Raw genomic sequence first — 2,015 nt, 5'->3', positions numbered from 1 at the left:
CAAAATGTTCCAAACACACCCCATGGACAACTCCACCGGGGAAGGTGCCAGAAAGGAGTTCTTTTGGTAGTTCTGACACTGCCCCGGTAGCCAGATGAAAGACACCACAAAAGTGGTTCTACCTGCTTTCTGGTCAGAGATGGGCAATCGCTGACTTTTGGAGTTGGCTGGTGACAAAATGTTCCAAACACACCCCATGCACAACTCCACCGGGGAAGGTGCCAGAAAGGAGTTCTGTTGGTAGTTCTGACACTGCCCCGGTAGCCAGATGAAAGACACCACAAAAGTGGTTCTACCTGCTTTCTGGTCAGAGATGGGCAATCGCTGACTTTTGGAGTTGGCTGGTGACAAAATGTTCCAAACACACCCCATGCACAACTCCACCGGGGAGGGTGCCAGAAAGGAGTTCTGTTGGTAGTTCTTACACTGCCCCGGTAGCCAGCTGAAGGACACCACGAAAGTGGTTCTACCTGCTTGCTGGGCTGAGATGGGCAATCGCTGACTTTTGACTCGGCTGGTGACAAAATGTTCCAAACACACCCCATGAACAACTCCACCGGGGAAGGTGCCAGAAAGGAGTTCTGGTGGTAGTTCTTCCACTGCCCCGGTAGCCAGCTGAAAGACACCACAAAAGTGGTTCTACCTACTTGCTGGGCTGAGATGGGGAATCGCTGACTTTGGGAGTCGGCTGGTGACAAAATGTTCCAAACACACCCCATGCACAACTCCACCGGGGAAGGTGCCAGAAAGGAATTCCGTTGCTTGTTCTTCCACTGCCCCGGTAGCCAGCTGAAAGACACCACAAAAGTGGTTCTACCTGCTTGCTGGGCTGAGATGGGGAATCGCTGACTTTTGGAGTCGGCTGGTGACAAAATGTTCCAAACACACCCCATGCACAACTCCACCGGGGAAGGTGCCAGAAAGGAGTTCTCGTGGTAGTTCTTACACTGCCCCGGAAGCCAGATGAAAGACACCAGAAAAGTGGTTCTACCTGCTTTCTGGGCTGAGATGGGGAATCGCTGACTTTTGGAGTCGGCTGGTGACAAAATGTTCCAAACACACCCCATGCACAACTCCACCGGGGAAGGTGCCAGAAAGGAGTTCTGTTGGTAGTTCTTCCACTGCCCCGGTAGCCAGCTGAAAGACACCACAAAAGTGGTTCTACCTGCTTGCTGGGCTGAGATGGGGAATCGCTGACTTTTGACTCGGCTGGTGACAAAATGTTCCAAACACACCCCATGCACAACTCCACCGGGGAAGGTGCCAGAAAGGAGTTCTGTTGGTAGTTCTTCCACTGCCCCGGTAGCCAGCTGAAAGACACCACAAAAGTGGTTCTACCTGCTTTCTGGGCTGAGATGGGCAATCGCTGACTTTTGGAGTCGGCTGGTGACAAAATGTTCCAAACACACCCCATGCACAACTCCACCGGGGAAGGTGCCAGAAAGGAGTTCTGTTGGTAGTTCTTCCACTGCCCCGGTAGCCAGCTGAAAGACACCACAAAAGTGGTTCTACATGCTTGCTGGGCTGAGATGGGGAATCGCTGACTTTTGGAGTAGGCTGGTGAGAAAGTGTTGCAAACACACCCCATGCACAGCTCCACCGGGGAAGGTGCCAGAAAGGAGTTCTGTTGGTAGTTCTTCCACTGCCCCGGTAGCCAGCTGAAAGACACCACAAAAGTGGTTCTACATGCTTGCTGGGCTGAGATGGGCAATCGCTGACTTTTGGAGTCGGCTGGTGACAAAATGTTCCAAAGTCACCCCATGCACAACTCCAGCGGGGAAGGTGCCAGAAAGGAATTCCGTTGCTTGTTCTTCCACTGCCCCGGTAGCCAGCTGAAAGACACCACAAAAGTGGTTCTACCTGCTTGCTGGGCTGAGATGGGGAATCGCTGACTTTTGACTCGGCTGGTGACAAAATGTTCCAAACACACCCCATGCACAACTCCACCGGGGAAGGTGCCAGAAAGGAGTTCTGGTGGTAGTTCTTCCACTGCCCCGGTAGCCAGCTGAAAGACA

The sequence above is a fragment of the Falco punctatus genome (assembly GCF_963210335.1).
Source record: "Falco punctatus genome assembly, contig: scaffold_31, whole genome shotgun sequence".
Lineage (NCBI taxonomy): Eukaryota > Metazoa > Chordata > Aves > Falconiformes > Falconidae > Falco > Falco punctatus.
This window is presented reverse-complemented; position numbering follows the sequence as displayed.